The sequence below is a fragment of the Ostrea edulis genome, chromosome 1, assembly GCF_947568905.1.
Source record: "Ostrea edulis chromosome 1, xbOstEdul1.1, whole genome shotgun sequence".
Lineage (NCBI taxonomy): Eukaryota > Metazoa > Mollusca > Bivalvia > Ostreida > Ostreidae > Ostrea > Ostrea edulis.
Genome location: NC_079164.1, coordinates 1707551 through 1735123, shown reverse-complemented (window position 1 = coordinate 1735123; position 27573 = coordinate 1707551). Strand labels below are relative to the sequence as shown.

Here is a 27573-nt window from a genome sequence, read left to right as displayed (position 1 = left end):
ATTATAGTTTCAGAATGTCCTACCATTGATCCTGGAAGTGAAAAAGTATCTGATAGTGAAGAAAGCTACAGTAGCATAGAGAGTGAAAACTATCCCATGCTCTCTGGAAAGAAAGAAAAAGACATTTCTTTTTAAGCCATAAGGTGTTCCCAAAAATTCAATTGGAAACTTCAACAAACTGCATGCCTGCTTTTTTGTGATAAGATGATTGCTAACATTGCAAGACATCTTGAACTAGCACACAAAGCAGAAGTTGAAGTAGCCAGGGTTTTAGCTTTCCCGCCAAAAAGCAAAGAAAGGGGATAAATGAGGGAGGAACTTCAAAGTATTAATGTATGCATTATGTATAAATTTATTTGATGTAATCACTAGTAAAACCGATTTTGCTTGATATACATTTTTTTCTATGCACTGCGTAATTATGTAGATGCAATAACTGGGACTTAACATTTGAAAAGAAGTTGTTTGTGATTCTTTGCAATTGTACTATGAACCTGTAAGTTACATCATTAAATATAATGCTAGATTCAATACTTGTCCTGTCATTCAGTCTCGAAATGGTGGCTTTCTAAATGGAAATGTCTACTATGTACTTGACCTATATAGCTTTGCCAGAAAATGAAGAATTTATGCTTAAATGCATGTAATATAAGTGTAGAGAACAGTATAAGAGGGAACTTATACTGCCTCGCTAGAGAGCTAGCTTTTCTAGTGATGTGGTAGAATCTCTCTTGATTATGCAAGTTAAGCAACAGCGAACGTGATCAGCACTTGGCCGGGTGACAGCTACATGTTACAAATTGGTGGCAGTGGTGGGATAGCCAAGTGGCGCTATTCCGTTACACATTTTTGGTGTCAGAAGTGGGATAGCCATGTAGTGCTATCCCGTTTCACAAGCATAGGGGTCAACTGCAATTTTCCTCAAAAGTACATTACCGTGGCCAATTAATAGCACAGGCACCTGAAGTATGGGGTATTAGGCTTAACCCCCCCCCCCCCCCCCTTACCAGTATAATAAAATACACCGGTAGAAGGCTCAATCTTTAAAGCTTACAAAAAGCATCAAATGATTACATAAATTGAAAGAGGGATGAGATAGACAGGGAATTCACACATTTCAGAGTTATTGTCACGAAAAATTTATAAAAGGGGGGGGGGTAGTAATATCCGTACTTTAGTTGCCTGTGATTAATGGAACCCACAAAAATCTTGGTGTCAACTACCTAATTAAAAATATTTTTAGAAAATAATTCTATTTGTTACAAAACTTTGATTGGCTGGTTATTGAAATACACTACTAGCATCCCACTACATATGTATGACAGACGTCTCCATATGAGTGAAAAATTCTCGAGCCAGACGTTAAGCAAAATACAATCAATCAATCATGTGTATGACAGGAATATATTCAAAGTAAAGACATGTGTATCGAGTGGTTAATGAGAAGAGATAATTAGATGTAAATTCGAAATTAAACGCAAGTAGTCGGTTTCATGTGTGTCTACTAACATCCCACTACATGTGTATGACAGGAATCTCAATATTAAATACTCAAAGTAAAGACATGTGTATCGAGTGGTTAATGAGATGAGATAAATACAGGTAAGTTCATAATTTAACGCAAGTAGTCGGTTTCATGTGTGTATATCAACACTAACAATGTAGTGAGAATCATGTGTGTGTCAGTGAAGAGTCACGTGGTCAGATGTAGTGGACTTCAGGTGAAATTTCAAATTTTTAATAAAAGGATTTCATGGGTAATAAACCCTGTTGGCACATTAGAGCAGGCCCTCTTTTACAAATTTGCTCAAAATTGCTCTCCAACATGCTTAGAAAATAGTGTAGTGACTTTCAGGAGTAAAGTCATGTGTAGTGAGTTTCAGGTGTATACAAGTATGTGTGTGTGTGTGTATTATGGAATTTCCAATGAAAACAACCGTATTACAACTGGCTTCCATATAATTTTACATTTCTATGTTATGATAACATTGGCATAAAACAGAACGCAGATTTTCACGTTAACACGGGAGTATACGAAGGTCAGGCTTTAATTTACTGGGTGGGTAGTACATTATGAAAATTAAAACTAAAATACAACATGAAATCAACCCCCTCCACACCCTATATTTAATTAGGCCACTTGAAATCAGTGACGGATTTAATGGGGAGCCAAGGACCCCCTCCCCCCTTCATCACAAATTGACAAGGCGTTACACGTATATATTACATATTATGATACAGATAATTACAGAACATATGAACAAAACATTAGCTTTATAATAAAATGTTCCCTCTGGTTTTACAACATACATATCCCCAGGTTTGGCCCCCAAACTAGATCGACTAATATCCGAGTTTTTACACCCTCCTCCCCTATTGGAAATCCTGGATCCGACAGTGGAAATATATGTCTAGTCAAAAAACCAGATGATGTCGACTGTAACAAACAGATTTGATCAATTTTATGCATTATACGATCGCGTTGTAAACAATTTTTTGCGCTGCCGACTTAGTCATTATTTAAAAAAACTATTTCTAGATGCTAAGAAATGCACTTTTTTGGTGATGAATGTGACGTTTATGCTGTTTTCGTAAAATCAAGATAATTTTGCAAATTAATGAACCGTTATAAAAGTAAGTGATAAATTTCGGAATTTCAGCCATTTCAATTAAATGAATTGCATACATATACTAAGATTTGTGGGGATAACTTCTTTTAATTATATTTTTCATAAGTCTCATAAACTGTCACTACTATACTAAACATGTGTTCAAGTTCAAAATAGATAAACATCGACCCATGAATAATCTCAAAAGTTACCCGCTATCAAACTGATTGTTGCCTATCAAGTCCGGATGAACGACATTTACAAGGGTGATAAGTAAAACTAAGATGCTTATTTACACATTTTATTCCTTAAAGGGTTTTTACCACGATTTTTATTGTTTGTAAATTTGTATGAAAATGTGGTGTTTTGAATCCTGCTATTATTATTTTTTCGATATAAAGCGTGCTTTAGTGATTATTTTGTATCGAAAGTACAAAAAGCCAGATTATAAGACTCTCTTATGAGTAGACATGAAATATAAGGTGATTCCACCCGAGGGTTGCAAAAAAAGCTGTGAAACCCGATGCTTTGCCGAGGGTTTTACCGCTTTTTTACAACCCCGAGGGTGGAATCACCTTAATATTTCATGGCAACTCATAAGAGTGTATTTTTCTCTCATATTTCCAGAGTTTTCCGTTTTCCTTGGCCTAGCGACGCCATTTTGAGAATTTTCCAATTAATTAATTTTTCGCTGTACATTAAAAATAACACCAGAATCGAATTCTACGACCTTCATTTTGGCAACTACGTTGCCGACAAAAAATCGGCCGACGAGTGTATAAGTGAATTGTATTAGAGTTATTCCTCTTTGAATAAATCAATAATCAGAGTGATGCGTGACGTAACTCGACAGTCCATCAGCGCGAAACATTTTGACAGACCTAATCAGAATATGAAGCCACAACTGCACGTTTTTTTTCTTAGAGGAGCATTGATATTGATATTAATTGAGCAGTTATTTAATGACGAATGTGTGAAGAGAGATTCCAAGTAGTTTTTGTTGGTGAATATGGGCATGGCTAGACTTTCGTTTTCCACGCGTGCAAGGACTCGAGTTTCATGGACATTGAAGGCACTTATTTCACCTGAGACACGGACAGTAGACGTTGACAGAGTGAATGTGGAGGTAGGCCTAGGTGTATGAGGAATTTGTGACTGTTGTTGAGTGTGCAGTAATTGTTCAAGGAATGTGTATTTTTGTGTCCGGTCACATACACCTGGACATTATCAGGGACATTACAATCTGTCATTTTTTGTACAAGAGCTTTGCAGACGCTAGTGTTTGTCAATCGAGGCGAGGTAAGTTGCAAGCTAGTTGTGTATTGATTATGACGTCACGGGATATGTAAGATAAACGTCACGTGATATGAAAGATAGAAATATCTTACATACCTTTCTTTCATAGAATATCTGTATCTTACAAACGTAGATATGAGAGAAATGTATATTCTCGTTAGAGATTTTCGCGCCATTAGTATGTGACGTCATACGTGTCAATCGCGGTGAAGCGAGCAAGCATGAAAACAACAAGTTGTGAACAGCACATACAGCAGGCTATTGATACAAAATGGAGAGATTCAACAGTTACAAGTCCCATTATATTGTGTTGTACAGTATATAGCTGTAATAATCAGCACAAAAAAGACGAGTTTCTTTACTTTTACCAAAGAGGCAAGTTGGAGAAATTTTGTGAGCTTAGAAGTAAATTTAGAAATACTTCAAACCAACGGAAAACCATCTTCAATGACGAACTAACATATTGGATTCTAACCCATTTAATTCATGATATCGACATTTCTGTTTACAAATTACTAGGCTCATTGTCCTTCAGACTGGACATAATCAGAGACTGCCTTCAGTTTGAGAACTCTTATATAGCCTACCAGGTATTGAGGCAATCATTGAAGTCGCCGCGGGTCTGGCAACCACAGAAATTTCTGTGTAGCATACACTTTTTATATATATATATGTACCTTTCATTTCATATGCAACGATATATTGCCCCCCCCCCCCCGCTTGAAACGAAATGACTACACAGTCTATCAGACTATCCCTACCCCCCCCCACCCCCACCCCCGAATTAAAATAGTAAGAATTTGAAAAAGTCGAAAAAATGCCAGTTAATAATCGTCAAAATACGGCGGCTTTATATTTTTAAAAAAGACGGTGCGTGCCAACGTAGTAAAAAAAATTGCAACAATATAATGAATGACAGCTCCCCCCCCCCTTTATTTTTTTAAAGTAATGAGAGGGACGATTATACGGTAAAGATTACCACTATTGGCCCCATGTCTCCCCCTCCCACCTCTCTCCCGCCCTCTTAAACACACACTATACGATTTAAGAAGTCGATATATTTTCATCAGATTGGTAATTTTAAAATCTGGTTGCCCCCCCCCCCCATTGGAAAAATAAAATTATAAATTGAATCGATATCGGTAAATCGACTGTTTCCTTCGACACATTGTAGGTCAATGCATCAATTTAATTAAAAGCAAATCTTCTCTACCTTCTCCAGTGTAACGGTTACAGAAGAACTGATTTTAGTTAGATTATCATTGGCTAATGCATGTTACACTCTACACATACAGAACTCTAATGCTTTAAAAATATTATGATCTACAAGGGAACACAGTCAAAATGATCGCAAACGAAATGTGTCATTCAGTTATTTACCAAAAGTTGAAAATTCCATCCTTTCCCCTCCGTCCGAGTCCGTCAATGTCGATGTAGTATATTAGGCTAATATAAATGTTTGCTGAGGGAATTTCTTTAAGATTTGGCTCAGCGGCAGGTTCAAATATGTATGGCGGAATATTAAATACTAACGGGATGTCATCGATGTCGAACATTATCTATCCATTCTGTATAATTTATGACTTTCAATAGAATCTATTTGCACACTCATACATAGCTGCTGCAGCACATTGGCACGTATCACGTGACTAGATAGCTCATTAGTGACGATTTCAGAAGCGGAAGCTTTGAATATATGCAGATAAAATGCATGTTTGTATCAATTATTGGGAATAATGAAACAATATAACAACAGAAATGTGCTTTATTAAGGTTACTTCTTCTGATTTTAATTACATAAAAAATCGTGGTAAAAACCCTTTAATAAACATTTTTATGCGAAACAACAATCCAATATGTTTATCATTCCAAATATTTGATTCTTTTCGCTACACCGGTCTTACATTCCCCAATAAACATCTCCCCGTCCCCAACAATACACACACCGCGTAGTGTATTAATCCCTTGATCAGGAATGACGTATCTCAGGAATCGCCCGTCCCTGTCGAACATGTGGATTTTGTCACCTGTAAAGTCAGTAACGATAACGTGACCGGCAGGATCAGTAGTGACGGCGCAGGCATCAAATTTATTGTCCCTCCCAGAGTAAGAAAACCGAAATATTCCTAATCTATCGACAGCAATGACAGCGTTTTTCTTCCAGTCTGTTACGATGATGTCCCTGTTGACATTCTCAGTGATGTAATTTGTTTGTCCGTACAGGGGCTGGCCCTGTGATTCGTACTGGATTTCCTGGAGTACGGTACCGGTACCGCTGTATTGCACGACTTTGGACTGGTCATCTTTACGGAGACAGACCAGTAGGTCATCTGACGCGCTACTCGTGATGCCATATGGTTCCCACTCCCCGGTTGTAAACATCGTCTGGATCGTTTTATCCTCGGCTACTCTACGCACAGTTTTCCTGAACTGTGTAGTGTAAATCACGTGTTTGTTGTATACACTTATGTACATAACTTTTGTTTTGATGGAGACAGTGTTGTGGAGGTTTCCCTGGAAATCAAACAACTTGAGTTCTTCACTTGTTCCTGCCATCCACACTCTGTTATCATCAACAACAGCAATATCGTATAGACGACTGTTATACTTTTCACTAGCAGGAAACCCTGTGTCTATAGCTGTGATAACTCTCGGCACCTCTAATATTTTGTGATTCGAAATCACAGCGTCTTTAGATATCAATCTCAGCAGAGAAATCTTTCTTTCTTGTATATTTTCAATATATCCGAAATACGATTTCAAATAGTTGTCGTTAATTTTACATTCGCAAAACACCGGAAACGACTACTGTGTAATATCCGAGTGAGTTTCCTGGTTTTCAATACTTGCGATAAGTTTCTTCATTTCTATAACATTCTGTGAATTGTTCAGTTTCATTGTCGCGGTGTTTATTTCATCAACTTTTCCTAGAATTTCTTCCAATTCTCTCTTCTGTTTCCGGAGCAGTGATTCGTGCTCCTTTTGCATGTCGTCCAGTTCCTGGTGGAGCGTCTTCACGGTTTTGTCCTATCTGTCTGTGCCACTCCTCTCCTCGTGACGTCACTTCATCCTTCTTCTGTTGGTAAAGTTTGGATAATGAAGGCAATCTCTGTGTCGTGTGATCTAAGATTTTTTCAAGTTCACACTTATATTTTTGAAGTCGCTCGTTTTCTTTCATAATGGTTTTCATCAGTTCTTCAATTTTCTCGGAGAGCTCGGACATTTTGTGAGATTGGTGTTTGATGGAAACACAGACCAGGCAGATCGGGACATCACACGTCTGGCAGTACACAGAACACTCGTTCTGTGGATGAGAATCGCACGTAGATGTGTCATCATCATCTCTACTGGCGTAATCCACCACGTCATGTCCGGTTTTGGACTTAATTCGTAGGTGTACCAAAACACAAGGATCGCAGAGATTGACCCAACATCGTCTGCAGAAGAAACGAGACTGGTTGTTTGCAGAGGTCACATTCAATGACATATTGACCTTGGGCAATGTCCTCAGATGCCATGATAGGGATTTTATTTGACCTGAAATAAATGTAGATTTTTACTTGTAATAAACCACTGTATATTGGGATACTAATGACACTTTAGGCGAGTATCATCATTTTCAGAGAGGGCAGCCGTAAGAAAATGTCTAATTTGTGTGTGTGTGTGGGGGGGGGGGGGGGGGGGGGGGGGCTATTGTACTATACCTGTCTAAAACATTTTCGCCAAAACGTCATTTTCGTACACAGAAGGGTGGGGCATGCTTTACGACATTTTTTTTTAATTCATAAGTTTTAGGATTACTTTTCGATATACAATAAAACATATATCTAAGAAAAGGGATGAGGTCAGTTGCGATTGGGGAGGGGGGGGGGGGGGAGCACAATTAAAAATTTTCAAAGGTTTATCGTGATTATGTGTCCTTTATCAGAATAAAATTTAATCACGAGAGTTTATGGAACACTTAGATAATGTAGATCAATTAATTGAAACACAGTATAACGAGTATTTTCTAAGGTTGGACTTTTTTGCGATGTAATGCCGTGTTTTTCAATTTCTGCGGTTGCAATATACCTAAATATACCCATATTAAATATCTAATTTTGGATTGTAATTTTTGCGGATTTTCCTATCCTCAAAAATTGGACAACCACAGAAAATATATGGTGTCACTAAACTGAAATCCTGGATCCGCCCATGTTGCCATTTATGTTATGATAGTGCATGTTTTGTCCCTAAAAGAAACTTCGCGTCGTACAAAACTAGGAGCGTAGTTAGGGCTGCTTAATATGGAAACAAAAGAGTGGCCGACCACCATACCTCTCACATACAACCACTGCCGGTCACGGGGATCGAGCTCGCAGCTGTGAGAAGCGAGCGCATTAACCATTACCCTACCCGGACACTAATCTTTCTTTAAACATGTTATATACATCGAATTTGATTAAACCTACAAGATAGAACCATAGACATATGTGGCGAATATCATCAATGAACAAATAAAGATAACGAACAGCGATAAATTTAATGAATCCTATCAACAATACAAAATTAAGTGAATGGCAAACACGATCAATAAAATTTATTAATTCGGAATGTGACAATTGTTTTCATTACTGAATATTAGTGAGAGGGGGTTTGTAAATTTTATATTCGTTTATTGGAAACTGTTCAGTCAGTGGGGGATTTTGCGGGGGGTTGGGGGTTGGGGGGGGGGGGGGTCGTGACTGATGTGCGCCTCTGCAAACTAAAACCACCGCAATGTTGTATGTGTGTATGTTGCATATATTTTTACAAAATCTGGCTTCGTTTGAATTATAGTGTACATATTGTTTGTTTTCTGTATCTAAATCAATAATTTGATCCATCCAGAAATTATCCAAATTTCAAAGACGTCATACAATAAGGAAACTGCAATTGTTTATTTCATTAAGTACTCCATGATTTGCATACGGTTGTGAGCAAAATTCGCTGAACACCCAAGGTATTAGACATTCAAACAGTACATGGGGTACCGGAAATCTTGTCTAAAAGCACCTGTGATCGCGAAAGAAGTTCACACAGGCGTATGCAATCGCAAAGAAAGGATCTCAGCTTTTTCAGAGAATTTTCGTTGAATGTTCTTAGGAAATTAAATTTCCTTCCCACGAAATGAACTTTTTCAGAGATTTATCACTAATTATTAGGTGTTACGAGCGGTGGCTGCTTTAGGACAGGCGGATGAGATTTATAAAAAAAAAAGATTCGTTGAATATTCTTGGGAAATAAAATTCGTTCCCACGAAATGAAATTCTTTTTCACGGAATAAAATTAGTCCCCACGAAATGAAATTCATTTCCATGATATCAATTTTCCTCCCACAAAATATAATTCGTTTCCCCCACGAAATAATTTTTTTTTCCACAAAATAAGATTTTCTCAAAATTCACTGATCAAAGACTACTAAGCTAGTAAAGTTCGCCAAGTTCATGACATTTAATCATTACTCCCAATAAATATCAAATCCAAAACTCTATTTTGCTTCACTATATATTAATCAACCTTTGAATCATCATAGCACACATCATCTATACATCAATAGAATAATACTTAGCATGTAGTTTGTGACCATGTGCTTGTCTAATTTTATCAGCAGAGAAGAACCAGTGTGTCATTTGCTTTTTCTCTCATTTTAAAATCCATTTATTTTTTAGCTTTATTATTTATAGATGATTTACCCACAGGTAAAGGAAGTTAATGCAAACATAGAGGCCGCTTTTCTTTTTTCTTTTTAAAGTCATGGGAACGAATTCTATTTCGTGGGAACACAGTTTATTTCGTAGTAATGACATTCCATGTCGAAAAAAAAAAACAAATTAATTTTTCTGAAAACGAATTCATATCATGGGGACGAATTTCATATCGTGGGAACGAATGTTATTGCTTTATTTGATAACATAATATAACAAGTTGAATAGTTTTTTGCCATATTCATTGAGACTCGTAACCTGAACATTGTAAGATTGGGGTTGAGGATATGTGAGTGTGTGTAGGAGGGGGGGGGGGTAATACCAAGGCTTCCCCGAAGGTGTGTCAATATCTAGGACTTCCCAGAAACGGATGTGAATGGACACATGAAACGGTTAGAAAAGATGTAATGAGCTGAACAGATTCACTAAATAAGACACACAATAAAAAAATAGTGGACATTGATGATATTTTCTAATAGGTTTTTCTTCTTATATTTGAAGGGGGGGGGGGTATGCATCCCTTTTCTTTACGGATCGAGCTACTTATGATGAAACAACGAATAATGATATATTTGCAAACTAATGAAATCTAGATGTTTTGATCCGCCTTCAGATTTTACAACATAAATCTACTTTAGCTTAGTTATTATGCATAGTCGAATAAATACCCCCAGTATACCAAAAGAGAAAAAGTTATTTTTCCATAATGTAAGATATTTGCTTTCGTTATTGTGTATTATCTATCAAATTTTCCAACAACAAAAAATTCCTGAGGTCAGAATAACAAAATTGTTTATATTTTATATAGATATATTATTTTTTCAACATCCTGAAAATGTTACTTCAATCTTACCTTCTTCATATTGTTCAGGTTTTACCTGAATGTCGGCCAAACCCGGCCTGGTATTGAATACACTGCAGACCTCAGGGGCACTGGTTCAGATTTTTTAATAATGTTCAGTACTTTAAGAATTATTAATTGAAACTGGAACACGAATTTCAGCCCACTGAATGATCTAACAATGATGTTAACATTGTTTAAATATGCACGATAAATTGCTTTTGTAATGCAAATCCCCCATTGGCCCCCATTCCTAAGTTCTACCCTTATTACAAACGCTGTAAAATGACCTGTGTCGCATGAGATAAGGCGTTGAGGTATTTAAACAGTCAAATCAATCATTTCAAATTATTCAAAACTATTGCACAGTGCATCTACGGTACCTGTGATGGACAGAAAATCAGGGGAGGATCCAATAATTTTAAATTCACATAATATCAATGAACTATCGGATATTATGGTGTTTAAGTGATTTTCGTCACAGATATACTCTAATCATTCATTACTCTACCGGAAAATCGTAAAAACACCATTCCATGCCACACTCAATAATTACATAATTCACCAACAAAACATGCATCTATGTAATATGCTTTAAAGGTCATAGTAGGAGCAGATCCAGGAATTGCGCTTACGGGGGACGCCACTTTATGAGGGAGGGGGTCTGGTGGCCGCCTTTAGGGCGCCAGTGGGTCGAAGACGAAACCCTGGTCGGGGCTCCTGGGTTTTACACATTTTATAGGGCTTGAAATATGTCTCCTATTTAGTCATTTGTACTATTTTCTATCATTTTTGATGAGGTGAAATTAATAAAATGACGCAAATGTTAAAGGTTTTTGGAAATAAGATTAAATTCTCCCAATAAATTGATTCATGAAATGAACATTTTTTGTCATTTATTTCTCTGGAAGTGGAAGGAATTATTGCTTCTTTTATTATTTACATTTTTATAAACAAGATACCACGATTTACCTTAAATTTGAAAATTTAAAGGGTCTGCCCCCCCCCCCCCCCCCTTTAAATCCGCCACTGCATAGGACACGATTTTCAGATAAAAATGTTTTGCACGAAAATTTGTTCTTCTTTAATACGCAATTTTCGAGTTGTTCAATAGTTCTTTCCCTTTGTGGAACTCTTACTCACAGTGAGACGCAAAACATACTATCGTTCACACCCGGTGGGTGCAAATGCTTATCTCGCTGCCTTCATATATTGCCTTAAGGCCGATTATCAGACATCATGCAACCACCTGCAGGGACACACAATAATAGTAAGTTTATTAGTATTTAATAATGAAATAGCTCCAACAAATATCGATAAGCACCACGTTTCTTTGATTAGAATATCACTCCTGCAGGGGAGGAACTAAAAAATAATTTCATATTCAATTTAATGGCCTAATTCAAAGAACCAACGGCTGATATAAACAAAGTTACACATTCATTACTTTTATCTGTATTTATTATTATTATTATTTACAGTATTTATATAGCGCATTATATAATAAAAAAAATACTCTAAGCGTTTCACATTAAAACAACAATAAACTACAATTAAAAATTGAACATATCTAAAACAGTGTAAAAAAACCCAGTAATTATAATATTCGTTTCATTAAAAGAATGAATTCTAGCACTGGCTTACACAAAATCGTGATTAAACGACCCAAAATACATACAAAAAGGTTTCATAAAAAAGAATATTAATACTGTCACTGGAAATGGCTTACATAAAATCGTGATAAGCAAGTCTGAAGAAGTAAGTTTTTAAATTTGTCTTGGAAAGTTCGAAAGAATTTTCGTTGCGGATGTGACTTGGAAGGTTATTCCAGAGTGTGGCGGTTGCTTTGTCAATCCTTCTGTCGCCATACGTTTTGGTCTTAACTCTTGGTGTTTGAATAAACATGGCGTTTTTGGATCGGAAATACCTTGATGGATTGTATGGACTGACCAGTTCTTCAAGGTAGACAGGTGCAAGACCGTGGAGAGCTTTAAATGTGTACATTTTAACAGTTTGTACTGAACCCTGAAATGTACTGGAAGCCAATGGAGTTTCACTGAAACTGGTGCTATGTGCTCATTTTTCTTAGTTCTGGTAATCAGCCGTGCTGCTGAATTCTGCACACGCTGTAACTCTGACACTATGTCAGAATTAACACCATAGAAAAGGGCGTTTCCATAGTCTAAACGCGAAGTCATTAGCGAAATGACCAAAGTCGTGCAGGCGTCTTCATATTCTCTTTAGAGAAGTCGAGAGGCATAGCCTTCATCGACTTCTCTTCGCAAGCATTCATGTTTTGATCCCGGAAAACGTGTAAATGCCGGAGTCGATGACGGTTAATGCTTCGATCGACGTTTCGACTCGGATGTGCCTGAATTTACGCACTAAACAAGTTGTTTTCAAACATTTAACAGCAATGCACAAAATTGTCACAAGGAAATAAAAACTTACATGCTTTTAATCCATTTTCAATATGCCCCTGTCCCGGGTTTAAATCACAACTCTGAATACGTCAGCCTGCTTTTCTCTTATCTGGTCCCCTACTGTGACAGCTCCCAAGACCAGTTAACGTAAACCCGGGACAGGGGACAGGTTGAAAATGGATTAAAAGCAAGTAAGTGTTGATTTCCTTGTGACAGTTTTGTGTGTTACTGTTAAATGTTTGAAAACAACTTGCCTATTGCGTAAATCCAGGCACATCTGAGTCGAAACGTCGGTCGAAGCATAAACCGTCACCGACTTCGGCATTTACACGTTTTCCAGAATCAAAACATGAATGCTTGCGAAGAGAAGTCGATGAAGGCTATGCCTCTCAACTTCTCTAAAGAGAATAGCGTCTTCAGTAATGAATGGTCTTATGCGTCCAATGTTTCGAATCTGAAAAAGCATGTCTTTGATATAGCAGTTGCCTGTCTTTGCATGCTTAGTGTTCTGTCAAAAATACACCCAGGTTTTTAATTTTAATTTACATAGTTAGTCTATAGTATATACATCTTGTACCCACCGAAGCGTTCAACAGAACACTGAACGTACCTCCATCACAGAAGAGCTGATATCTCGGAAGTTGTAAATATGTAAATAAGTCATTCAGAAAAAAATGTAATGTAGCAGACGCTACAGATAGTCAAATGGTTACAGACTACTAATTTTATTATTTCATTGACCACGCAAGTAGTGCCAATTTATAAATAGAGGTTTTTTCTTAAAAATTCTTGGGGATGTCTGTGGTGTGGAATTGTTTTATTCTAGGGCATAGATGGAAAGGAGAGGGTCTGAAAAAAAATATAATAATGGGAAATTCTGCTCTTAAGTGTGTAGTAGGAAGGGTGTAAATAGGCCATTGTTTACCTGCTTCTCAAAGGGAAAGGGAAATATGCAGGGTAGGAGTTACTTGCGGTGTCATAACAGGACTTGCGTGCGGTGGATTTTCCTGAGATTCACAAATATGTTTGGACTTGAATTGCTCTAAGTCTGTGCGAAATTTCAGGTAAGTTGAGGCGGTGGAATTTTTTATATTAATTTTTATGTTATAAAGGAATGTATAGGAAAATAATTGGTAGTCTGTGTCCTATCAGGTCGAAGGTCAAAATTCGCATTAATCAATTTTTCGGACATTTTTGTATAGGAGGGGACTAATAATGATTAACGATGAGAATTTTAAATCTAAAAAATTAATTTTGAATAATACCTGGGAGAAAAGTTATGAAAAAAGTGGGGGGAGGGGTGGGGGTACTGTTTTGAATACACAATCTGTTTGACCTGATTTATGCAAATGAGATAGGTCGTTAAAAAGTTGACGTAAGATTTGGCCTTGCACTAATGCATTTTCGTCAGTGCCTTACTTTCATTTTCTAAGCATGGAAGCTATTTTTGCCAAGTATTTGGAGAAGGTGCACTCGGGCTCTGCCCAAGGTTTAAATGGTCATTGTCGTATTTGGACGGGGGCTAGAAGCAGCAAAGAGAATTGAAAATAGCCGTTTAAATCAAAAGAAACATCCGAGAGTTGCATGGAAAGAAGAAAAAACAAGATAATTTTAAACTTAGAAGAAACGGCAAACAAATGCCTTCAAAAACTAGAACAGGTACAGGATATGTGTTCTATGCTCAACATCTCCAACGAAAATATTCAGAAGAAGGTGGGTAATTCTCGGTCATACTCAGATGATGCTGGCAGTGTTCCCGTGAAAACAGTGGCAAATTGCACATGCAAGACATATTGATCGAAGAACGTCTAGACCAGATGTATTGTTGATTTGTACATCCAATATAAAGGCAATGAGCAACCCAACATTGTAGCGCTTCACTCTCCCAAAAATGATCTATAAAAATTGAGCTACTAGTGTGTGTTCAAAACCTGGAAACCCTTGGGCAGGTAGTGAAACATAGATGGGAGAATATTGCCATGATAATATCCATCACCACACCCAGCGCAGACTATTTACTTCATCGAGCCAATAACGAGATTGTCAATGCTTCAATTGAACAGAAATTCTTGGTTGACCAAACCACTGTGTATTGCGATTATAGCAATAAGTTGATGAATGGTAATCCGAGCCCTGAATACCTGGCAGATGGCAAATATCACCTCTCCGCAAAAGGAATCTCGATATTGGCAGGAAATATCAGGAAGGCGATACATAACATTTTGAAGATTCCCCTTCCTGATCGTGGAGGATACGGAGTTAGTTCAAGATTCCGCTATAACAAATGGGGCGTGGTTGTGGTCGCGGCTTCTCTGATTAACCTTCAAGTTTGTCACATTCCGTTACAACAAAAGGGAACACGATCATGGTTGTGGATTTGATGATAAGCATTACTCTACTTTATACGAAATATTTCATATATTATGTTAAGATTTACTTGAGTAATCATTTTTGCATGTTTGAATATTTAGTAATGACCACATAACGTTTGTTGTCACTGGTAAAATAGCCAACAGTCATTCTCATTTTCATTGTCATTATAACTCATGTATTATTATGGTATAATGTTTTGCCATTTATACATATTCCAAAGAAATTGTATGCATGAATATGAGATTCGATATACCGTATGCATGAAAGAACACACTTTTAAAAAAAATGAAAATCGTAGGGTATTGGTATCTTAGCCATTATGGTGCTTAACTCTTTTCCTATGTAAAGGGTGTTAAGAAAGTTCGTTCCATGATTCACATCATGCCTAAACTTATTTATAAACAACTCATATACAAGCTTTTATGTTTTTAATAACCAGACATTCCACTTTTGTTTTTCAATACATTTTTAATTCTGTTTGGCACTGAATGAATTAAAGAAATCAAATGTTTCTGAGGCATCTCCCTCCATGTACGTTGAAGTCGGCGGCGTAATTGGCTCATTGTTGTTGGGCGCATATGTTTGTAGGCCTCGCTGTTCAGAATACTCCAAACATTTTCTATACAATTTAGGTCTGGGGAATTGCCTGGCCATTCTTCTTTCGAAATAAAGTTTGGTAAATTATTTTCACACCAATTTTGTGTTAGGAGGGCAGTGTGAGGTGTCGCTCCATCTTGAACAAACGTAGCGTGTCCTGGATATTGAACCAACTTTCGTTCGTCAATCCTACCACTATTGTTCTGTCGATTCAGAGCAGGTTTTAGTTCTTTTTGAAGAATTTTCTTCACATAATAGTCAGCATTAATAGTTTTGCCAGCTGGAACAATGTGAAGTTTGGACAAACCCTGAACTCCCATCGCACCCCATATCATGACTTTAGCACTTGACTTGACACAGCTTACGTCTGGAACCTCATCTGACTGGGACCCCCATACAACATCGTCCTGTCGGTTCGGAACATGAAACAAATATTTTGTAGATTCATCACTAAAGATGTAGTTCTCCCAGTCTTCAGCCGTCAAATGCTTGTGATCACGAGCAAATTTCAATCTCTTTTGCCTCTGTTTTTTTGTCAGTAGTTGATTTCTCGATCTTTTAAATGCCTTCCATTTTTTTACTTTTCGCAAATAATTATAAATAGTTACGTGACTTACATTAAAGCCTGAGTTCTTAAGTTCCTTGTTGCAGTTTCTTGGTGATTTTCCTCTTTTCTATTGTATGTTCTCCACTTTTTTCTTTACTACCCCCACTATTTTCGATGGCCGACCGGATCTCGGTTGATCGGTTAGTTCGTTTATTTTGCTCTCACCTTCGTCTCCACTTTTTTACCCATCGCTCACTTTTACATAGTTCCTTAGCCACATCCTTCACACTTAATCCTGCATCTAATAAAGCCAAAGCTTGAGCTCGTTCATTAATTGTATCAATACTTGTACAGGACGTCTGCTTTTTCAACGAACTCGGCATATTTATTTCATGACGTAATAGACATTATGTTTACATCACTCCATAGTAACACGAGAGAGTGCACATAGGGAAAGATAACTATCGATATAATGGAAAACAAATTCTAAAGTGTAACCAGTAAAAATTTGAAACAAAAATATTTAGTTTTTCTATTTAATTTTTTAAATTTACAAACGGAACGAATTTTCTTAACACCCTTTTTATAGATGGTTCCCTCGCATCCCTCCTAATCACGGACCTGTACGTATAGTAAAATAAAATTCATTAAACATAAAAAAACGTCAAATAAATAGATTTGTATTTGAGAAAATTATTTACAATTTATGATTGGATCGCCTATAGCTAAGTCAGTGTTACTTAAGAGTTTATTAAAATATAGAAATTATTAAAACATTGAAAAGGGGATGCAGAATTTAATAGAAATATTGATCATCACTTTTCGTTAACTCATTAAAAAGGGTGCATCAAGCGTCAGATTATGTGACCAGCATGAAAAATAAATACAATTGCTCACCCATTCCATACAAAATAACAAAAGACAATCTAACAAGGTAAATACCTGAAAGTGTCGTTTCATTCTCATTTTCTACACACCTCCTACCCGTTACCTGTCTGTCGACTAAATACGGCCATATAGTGCAGACACTGCACACCTAAGATAATGGAGCTACTGTAGATGTCAGAGGTCCTGTCACAGGAGCTATTTGCGTTCGTCATTTTATCAGTCTTACATTGAAAACTGATGCAAAATACAGGTCACTCTAAATTATCTGAAGATCTTAGGGATTTCTACATTCACTTTCTTGCTTAAAATGCTCGATTTGTTGCTATTGTAATATAATTTCCCCATCTGTTCCCCTCTGTCAAACTCAATCCTTACATTTATCATATATAGGACGCTGACATATACAATAAATGATCATATGATGTTAGACTGAAAACTAGTGCTGTTTAAACAAATCGTGCAAACACGTTCTAAGTGATAGAAGGAAATCGGGAGATAATCTCATAGCTTTAAACAAACCTGTTGGTACATGTATGATAACAATTATGATAAACCAGAAAGAAATCTACTGTATTAAATACATATTAATTTCCTTAATTATTCCACTGTCTATTAGTAGAGGAATTATTATTTTTTTTTATTTTCTTGGAGCATATACATGTGACAGCTAAACTACTGACCGGCCAATTTTTACTGTTTCATGACATTGCACGTACATTTTGCTGCGAATGCGCTGTTGATATTGAACAATACATATACACTATCACATCTACCAATTTTCACATTTTATATCACAAATCCTCTCAATTGTTTAATTATGACTTTGAGCGTAGTATCATTCACTGTGCATGTGTATGTTGTATCAATTGTCTTATGGCAGGTAGTTAAAAAAAAATTCCATCTCACTAATTAATACCGCATAGGCAGAAGCATGCGTTTGGATTAGGGAGTCCTAATGTAATATTCCGGAAATTTATCCATCGACCATCTAAGTTCTACATTGTAGTTTTCAATGTAAACATCCGTAATTTAGTCACATGACCTAACACTATAAATACAGCACGAAACAGTTGTCGTCTGTCAGTTATTGTCGAAGCCCAGAGCGAGAAGACGTGGTGGACAAGATTAACAGTAAGTTGCAAGCAATAAAATGATTTACTGAGAAAGCCAGTGTTTGATTCCGTACGTTGTAACGGTGTTAGAGTGGAAGCATTGAGGCTGTCCTTTTAATAGGCTGACCTTAGTAGTAAGAGGCCTGCCACTGTCGAGGTCGACCAGATAAAGGCTAGCCACATAATTCGTCTGTCCTGTGTACTGGACTTGACTGACGACCAGGCTGTTGTTCACAGTGTCTGCCTGAATAAGGCTCTACAGTGTGTGCAGCGGTTGAAGGGCTGTCACTTGTACTGTGTGTCCTGAATAAGGCTGCAGTATAAGCGTTAGTCCGAGGTCAGCCAGTCGTTCGCTGAGGGTGGTCATACCAATTGTTAAATTGTTTTGATATTATAAATCATTTGGTGAACCCCTGATCTTTGTATGTTGATTGACTTTCCTTGATTTCATAGTAATTATTAACCTGGGTAGGGTTAGGCCATATTTGTATATATCTGCAGGCCCAATTTCTAATAACATTCCCAATCTTATTTTATCAATGAAAGTTGCTATTCTAATTACACCTCGAACCCTTGAATTGACAAGGCACGGACTTTAATAGCCTTCTTGTGTATAAGGAAATACGTTACACTTCTACCGAAAGTGTTTGTGAAATTCAGTTTATCAATTTATTCTCTTTGTGAATATTTACATTTATTGACCCATGATAAATAATAAATCTTCAAATATTAATGTTCATTTGTAATGCTATTGTAATCCACTTCTGTGTTCCTGTAAACATCAGTAGCACATCAATACGAAACGAGAAAAGAAAGATAACACTACATTATCATATTGTCTATGGTTGTTTTTCTACATTTGTTTCGAGTTAGAATTCACTTTCTCCTATATGTAAGAGAGGGGAAATTTAATTTCAATTTGGAAAAATATATTGTGTGATGGTGGGATTTGAACCGGGGACCTCTTTATTTTGGGTGAAGGTCGTTACCTCTTGAGCATTTCATTTTAAGTGTTGACATATATGGGTGAAATTATGTAACATTAAATGATAAGCTTATGAAGTTTGGATATAAAGGATTTATTTGTAATCATTTCTTATTTTCATTATTTGCTGAAAATTATTTCGGGTTATGTTATTTAAAGAAAACTTTTGACATAGAATTGATTATTGATAAATATCCATAATGTCATATGAAACAGTGCATTGCATGCTGGTCATTTCTCGTGATATTTTTGTGGTCATGTGGTTGACAAGAACCTGGGTCTAAGGTACTGTGAAAATTTGTATAAGAGTGATGCAACTAGCACTCTGTATATTTCAAACAAGTAACAGAGTATGTAGTTTTCTAGGTATGAATGCACTGCTTCTTTGAAGTTATTATCAAAATAAATTTCATGTTTAAATGTTCACTGTATGTGTCAGCAGTTCATTGTTTACATATCAAGTTATACAGACAACGGTATTGAGATTATTTAATTGTTACTTTAAATATATAACATGTATGGAAATCAGTTAGTGTAATAATCATTCTAAGGTCATGCAATATGTATAGTCTGTATTTGATATTTTTATTTTGATAAAGTAAATCTTACGATACAACATTATTCAGAAGGGAAGTTCCCATAGCTGTAAGGACCACATTTGCCCCTTACTTAGGGTATGTGTTTACATATTGCTTTTGTGTACTTTGATGGAAGCTTAAGTGTTGTGTACAAATCTTTAATATTTGTGTAATGGTGATATACATAATATAGTTATATGAATATTGTTTGAGGTGATTGATTGTAAGTCAAACAATACAAATGTACAGAATGATTTTGAATTAATCCGAATGCTATTGACTTGTATGTGAAATATTTTTAATGACATCTTGATGTATATTTCAGGGATCACTGTACATATACTTCATCACCATAGAATAAAGAACTATAACACAGTTTGGAGGTATTACATATATACATTTATCACGGAGACGCTGCTCATTATAAACAAGTTGAGTAGAACTTTAGATCTGTGTTGTGTACTTCTGTATCATTGTATGTTTATATATTTGTGACTAATTATGCAGAATTAAAATTTGTAAAAGTTTCAACTCGTTTTCACTGGTGTTGTTGTAAGTGTATCAATTGAACTCGCTATACATAGATTTGTGTATTTGGCGCATGTTACAAACTCATCAAAAGACAACATGAGCCCAAATTTTATCTCTAAGAAAAATGCAGAAGTACAGAAGACTTTAGCTTTACATCTACAGACAGTGAATAAAAGGTGAAGACAACGAACAGTGAGCAATTTCATAACTCCTATAAGCAATACAAAATAGATAGTTGGGCAAACACGGACCCCTGGACACACCAGAGGTAGAATCAGGGGCCCGTTTTACAAAACAACTTACGACAAAGTCGCAAGTCTTAAATTGTATTACACAGTTATTACTTTAAGTGAATGAAGTAAAACTTTTCTGAGGCTTAATTTTCAACATTTTAAAAAAAAATATTTTGTATTTGGAGTGAATGAACTTACAATAAACCTGAAAATTCCAGTATGTAAAGTTTGTCGTAAGTTGTAAGTTCTTTTGTAAAACGCGCCCTAGGTCCCTAAGAGAAGTAAAAATTCCCTGGCGACCGGTCACACCCGCTGTGAGCCCTATATCCTTATAAGGTAAACGGATTTATCCGTTGTCAAAATCTGTGTACCAAGAACAGCCTAACAATGGGTATGGAGCATGACAGACAGCATCTGATCCAATGATAGTTAGTACTGACGAACTAGATCGTTATAACAGAATTTTACAACGAACCATTTACTTGTTACGAGTTGCTAAAATTTCTAGAAAAGTTTTCTTATGTTCGCTGTATCTGGGTCGCTTATTTTATAAAACATCAACTCCTGACTCTAACTGCCATTTTGAGAAACGTACTAAAGATCCGAAATATCTAAAACTTTAAAGAAGGGGATAATGGGTAAAAATAATCTAAATGAAATAAAATAAACAAAATCAAAAACTTAAGAAAGCCAAAAAATAATGTTCAATTTCCTTCTCTAGGTGCAATATCACAAGAATAATGTTTTGATCAATTTTAAGGTATTTGAGATTTTAAGTCTATCGGGTATTTAGTGCTTTCATTAAAATGGCAGATCTTGTCATCAGTTGATGCTGAGGAAAAATAAGTCGTGTAACGTCTACACGAAGAACATTATCAAAATATGAAGAAGTAACTAGCGTATAATTGATGTGAAATTTTAGTTGACAGGTCCGAAATCTTCCATATTAGTCTGAATTTCGCTGCTGTCATAGGCGAGAAACGACTCCGTGACCTGGACCGGTAAATGTCCTAGTAAACATTTACAAGTGAAACCGTATAAGTTTTACATTATGATCCCTGGGTCGAAACCTCTGCTGGTGGACTGTTAGTCCCCGAGGGTCTCTACAGCCCAGTAGCTAAGTACTTCGTTACTAGCTTGAAAATACGGATGTATATTTAATTGCTGTTACAAAATTTAGACATTCATTTCAAAATTAAGGATTATCTCTCTCTCGCATAGCTCAAATCCTTAGACGAATTTAACTCCACTTTTTTGGCACACTGTTTTTCCCTAAAATAGCTCTAAAACTTCATTGTTATTTCGGATATCAAACATTTCGGTTAAGCATCACTAAAGAGTCATTATTTGTCGAAATGCGCATCTGGTGCATCAAAATTGGTACCGTATACATTTTATATCGAGAGAACGATGATATATATCTTTGTTATTGTAGGAACCTGTGTATTGAAATTTGACATGCAAGTAGTTAAAACATTAATCTATGCAAGGAAAACAACAAATTACGCATAACGTACCTAATTTAAGATTTTTTAGGCATTTGAAGCGAGTTGTTAGTTTTTTTTATCTGGGTCAGAGTTAGACCCCTTTCTATATTTATTGTATCACAGGGTTCGGGCCCAAAACGGGCTTAGCCCCTGTGATGGAAACTAAACAAAGTAAGTATAACTATTTTAGTGTAAAGTAGAAAATCCTTTAATTTACATATCATAGTCACAGCGTCTACCAAATCCTCGTTGTTTACTGCACCTAGCCCCGAATCTGTCATCCATGTTCTGCTATGCTTGAAACAGATATTATGTCTCGGTCTTCATTTAAGTTTAAAAAGTATCATAATGTAGAAATGGGACACTTGTATGAGTCCAAATTTATAAATAACATATATTTACGATATATATAAAAAAAAACACGCCTCCGTTAATTAAACATTATATATCATAATGGTCCTTATCGTTGATTTCTGAAGGTATGGAAGTTCAGTAGAGTCATAAATGAAATGTTTAATTTTCTCAGATTCAAATATAAAGCTTTTTTTAATAGATGTTTATGTATGCTTTCACTGATTTACTTGCGTGTATAAACATTGCATTTTCTGTTATTACTGCATTTCAACATGCATTCTAGCTTTATCTTTTATCAAAATGTGTATGTGGCACTGGAAAATTATAGATGTAATCGTGGTTTTTTTTTTGTGTTTTTTTTCAGGACAACTTTCACCATAAACCAGATTGATGAAATGGTCTTAAATGCCGAATTTCTGATGAAAACTTTTCTATTCTAGTAAGTATGCACATTCAAATGTCCCGACTTTACTCATGTATAATTAACCATTTATACAGAAAAGTTGAAATACGTGTACTTGCAAGAATTATAGTTTCATCAAGTGAAAATTGAGTTTTTGCTTCCTAAAACAATTGATTTATATGTAACATGTAAACTTTGCATTGTAGCTAAATGAGATATTCAATAAGTTTCAGTGACTATCATTTGAAATGAATGTTGATTATTACTTTCAGATGAGTGCAATGGCCGTAAAGACCTAGTGATCCTTGGTGACAAAGGTTCAAATGTGATTAACCGAGCTGGGAAAAGAGGCAGGATATGTGATCAAATCAGACATCAGATCATTGTCCTTCGATTGCGAATACTATCCATTGTCTTTTGACACCACAGTGGTTGTTAAAAACTTGCGGTATATACCAGAAAATATCCAGTCTTTTGTACTGACCGTCATTACTCTTAAAGATCCTTGTTTGAAAGTATATGTTATAGACCCGGCTATTTGGTAAGCTGTTAAACCCAAATCTTACATAGCTCCCCTTCAGTTAGGCCTACTAGTGCAACTTCATCACCACTTTGCATCAAAATTCTTAATAGACACTCTTCATAGCATCGGATTATGTAGCCCATATTCAGAAAAACAATGGTGCGAATCTTCTGCTGCAGTATCAAAAGGAACCTCGATGTCTGAATACACACCCTCATACACCTTCCTTCAGTATATAGCTGACAATGTGGATCATGATATCCGAACCATTGATGGACGGGAACTTTCATGGAATGGGAATTATCGCAGCGGTGACCCCCAGGTATTCAGAATAGCCATATCATCAAGAGGGTACATGGTTCGCAAGATGAATTGGAGAATATAGCGAAAATTGATATTACGTTTTCTCAGCAGCCAGCTAAATCAGAATCATCTGCTCATTAAGGTCAAGTGATGGACGCAACACTTTCAATAAGAGCAAGTAGCAATTATTTTATGGCTGTTAAGATGCCTCACTCCTAGTTCGTCCGGTGACATGCAAATGTGTCACAAGGGAAATTATCCTGGGAAATTGTTTTCCTACCAGCTTGCAGGTCACAGTTTGCAGACACGTTAACGTTGTGGAAACTGAGAGAATAGGGGGAAATAAACAAGGACAACCTGTACGGTTTGTCATAGACGAAGGTTTTCGCCTGTACAAAATTACTTGGGAGAATGGACTTGCATTTCATGGAATCTGTAAATTAAAGGCACGACCATGGGGACAAAGGTGGCTCCTACCTATGCAACCTTAGTAATGGGTTACTTGGAAGAAACACTACAGAATAAACTTCCTGAGATGTTTGATGCAAGTTTTACACAATATATTCGACATAATTGGAAAAGATACCTCGATGATATTTTCATTTTTTGGAATAAAACTACAGATGATTTACAAAAATTCCATGCTGAAATCAATCAATTACATCAATCAATTCAATTTACTATGGATATGAGTGATAAAGAACTACCATTTTTGGATCTCCGAATCATTAAGGATGATACCAATATAATCACGGATCTTTATTGCAAAGAAACAGATTCACATCAATATTTAGATTTCCATTAATGCCACCCTTCCCATACTAAACGTAACATTCCATACAACATGGCTAGACGGATATGTACAATAATTACAGATACTTCATTAAGGTAAAAAAGACTGGAGGAATTGAAAGCATACCTTCGGCGACAACATTATCCGGAAAACCTCATTAATGACGGAATTACAAAATATATATATATATAGCACAAAAAATGACCAACGACAGTGAATTGTCAACCTGTCCCTTCCTCAGGATGATAGAACATTTACATAGAAAAGGAAACTAAAACTACAACCACACTACAAAAGCTGGATGAAGTCAAAAACAAACAAGCTAACTAATCAGTATCCAGGGGATGCTTACTCCTCCTAGGCACCTGATCCCACTTCTGGTGTGTCCAGGGGTCCGTGTTTGCCCAACTATCTATTTGTATTGCTTATAGGAGGTATGAGATTGATCTCTGGTCGTTGTCTTTACCTTTCATTCACTGTTTTCAGATGTTACCTTGATTCGTGAACACAAGATAATTTTGCAATTATTTGAACAATTATGAGTATAAGTGATTTAACGGCCAGAAACTTCGGAATAATAGCGGAAAGAAGGAAACTGTACATGTTAAAATTTAATATGATTTAATCGGGCAAATACATTAATTTCATCAAAATCAAGATTTCAGGGATTTTTTTACAAGCGTTAAAAGCAGTCCTTCCACAAATATTCTGCACCATAAATTGATTAAGTTTATGGCGCGTTCACACGGATTTTTCTTGTGAATGAGGCATTGGGTAAATGTTTGTATAACAGTTAGAAAGTGTTTTACAAGAAAACTGTAATTACGGCACTATGACAGCAATATATATGGGGAGAGAATGGAAAGAATACGTTATCATATGGGGATCACATTTACACAAGAAAGGAGAGAGAGCAAAACCAACAGCTGAAAAACAGACAAAGAGGTTGTCATTGTAACTTTATCTTTTCAATATTGTTTTCAGGGGGATGAAAACGTCTTATTAATTCGATAGGCTTGTAAAATAATTTCTAAAGGTCAATACCAGAGAAGAAATAAAACGATTTGAAAGGTTATTTGTTTTTCGGTATTTTATTTTTTCATTTTCAATTTTCTTCATGTTTGTGAAACAACATACTGTTACAATATGGGGAAGAGGAGGTGTCAGAAAATGCTGACCCCGAACAAAGGGTGGTATACACAGGCGCTTGCTTTAGAAATAGTGCGTTATTACGATTTCAAGATATGTACACGCATACACTATGTACAATGTATGTATACCTTATGAAGTATATGAAACGTTAGAACATAAGGTTGACTTCCCGTTTTCAATGCAATTTCTACTGCCCTCGTCCATAATACAATAAGCCTTTTGATTTTACAAAATACCCATCACTCCAATAACATCAACTACGCATTTCATGTTCCGTTCCATTTCCCATTCCACGTTTTAGCAACACACGAGGATTGTCTACAAACAGCCGAACCACGTGATCTCTTCCAACCCATGCGGGTTTCATATCCTCTGCTATGCATTGCAAAACGTGTCACACAACATTTCTTTGCTATTGCAGCACAAGCTTATTCTAAGTACTTTAAAGGAATATATGATACTGCGTCGGTATTTTGACAGAAGCGCATAGCATAAAGACATTTTTTTGTGTCTACCCAGAGTTATTGTTCCTTACACTATTTGTTCTGAATACTTTGTAAGTTTGCCGATAGGTACCGTTGATTGGAGGACTTTTGAGTACCCTCCTATTAATCGCTGGCACATGCGCACCCATCAATTAAGATTACTGACGTCTTTTATAGGCTATATCAATTTACGTTTTTTAGACAAGGGTTGATATATTATATTTTTTATAACCACGAAAAAAAGAATGCATGGTGCAAGGTGAAGATAACGAACAGTGATCAATCTCATAACTCCTAAAAGCAGTACAAAATACATAGTTGGGCAAACACGGACCTCCGGACACACCAGAGGTGGGATCAGGTGCCTAGAAGGAGTAAGCATTCCCTCTTGACCGGTCACACCCGCTGTGAGCCCTATATTCTGATCAGGTAAACGGAGTTATCGCAGTCAAAATCAGTGTGCCAAGAACGGCTTCACAATCGGTATGAAACACGTCAGACAGCATTTAACCCAATGCGAGGTTGTATTGACGAACTAGCTCGTTATAACGACCATAGAATTTGCGAAATGCTGACTTCAATCGAGACTGTTGAAACTCCTGTACTATCAACTTGTTAGTCAGTAGCTTACCTCGATTTAAAAACTAACTATACGTAGAACAAGCTCTTGCATATCGAATCAGTTGAGATATATAAACACCATATGCAGGTGATAATGTAATATTGCAACATAGATATGGGAAGTTGACGATGGAGAAGCTGAAATCATCCCGTTTGTTATACAGTTGAGTTGTCAGTTTGCCGTTGATGTCTAATTTCAATAAAATATCTAAGTATGAACCAGAAGTTCACGACTCTGTGGTGTCTTTTAGTTCGAGCTCACAGGGATATATCAAATCGACATATGAATGAAAGCTATTATTGGTAATAGACAAGATGTCGTCGATATATCGAAATGTCGAATTGAAGGCCACAGACAAATACCGACCCCTTGATAGACCAGAAGTGGGATTAGACAAACACGGACCCCCCTGGATAGACTACATAGTCCAGAATTGGATCAGACAAATACGGACTCCTGGATAGACCAGAATTGGATCAGACAAACACGGACCCCTGGATAGACCAGAATGGGATCAGACAAACACGGACCCCTGGATATATCTGAGGTGGGATCAGACAAATACGGACCCCTGGACATACAAGATGTGGGATCAGACAAATACGGATCCCTGGATAGAACAGTGGTAAATCTTGTGTTACTTTGCTTGTCACTAGTATACTACCCCTGCAGAATTTGAAACTAAAGCATCGACATATAAAGTACCTCAACA

General features: G+C 36.4%; 1 protein-coding gene and 1 pseudogene across 1 annotated transcript in view; both read right to left on the bottom strand.

Annotated features, from left to right (window-relative positions):
* LOC130046582 (uncharacterized) overlaps window positions 1-27573 on the bottom strand; it is a 134484-nt gene that overhangs the window by 29898 nt on the left and 77013 nt on the right. The gene's annotated exons all lie outside the window — the stretch shown is intronic.
* Window positions 5665-7423, bottom strand: LOC125660937 (uncharacterized; annotated as a pseudogene).